The following is a 503-nucleotide window of genomic DNA, read 5'->3' as shown; positions in this document are numbered from 1 at the left end:
TTTTGATTCACCATTCCCAGAGGTACTGCAATACTGGGTTGATACATGGAGTGAATGGAGCAAGCTTCTATTCCATCTCCCTGCTCCAAAAATCCATTTAATATATTGTTCTTAGATAGAGGACATATCAGATATTACACTGATAAGAACAGATACTACACTTGATCTTAGCCAAAAGGCTGAGAAGTGATGTAATGTGTCATTTAAGGCCATATTTTCTTGTTAATTTTTTGTGTGTGTCTGGAAAAGCTATCCATTGGTGTCTTGGAGTGGTAAAATCCCCTACTATGACTACATTACTGTCTATCTTTCCCTTTTTGTCCATCAGTATTTGCTTTACATATTTAGTTGCTTCCATTTAGGGCACTCAGATGTTTACAATGATTATATTCTCTCGTTGGATTGATCCTGTTATCCTGATCTAATGTCCTCTTTGTTTCTTAATATGGCTTTTGTTTTGCAATTTTGTCTGATTGCTACCTAGCTTTTGGTTGGTTAGTTTG

At 36.0% G+C, this 503-nt stretch overlaps 1 non-coding gene across 1 annotated transcript; it reads right to left on the bottom strand.

Annotated features, from left to right (window-relative positions):
- Positions 1-191, bottom strand: LOC111824693. Its single transcript, XR_002827781.1, has one exon. It is a non-coding gene; the product is annotated as a U2 spliceosomal RNA (small nuclear RNA).
- Between the last annotated feature and the right edge of the window lie 312 nt (positions 192-503).

This window comes from Myotis lucifugus, unplaced genomic scaffold, assembly GCF_000147115.1.
Source record: "Myotis lucifugus unplaced genomic scaffold, Myoluc2.0 scaffold_7, whole genome shotgun sequence".
NCBI lineage: Eukaryota > Metazoa > Chordata > Mammalia > Chiroptera > Vespertilionidae > Myotis > Myotis lucifugus.
This window is presented reverse-complemented; position numbering and strand designations above follow the sequence as displayed.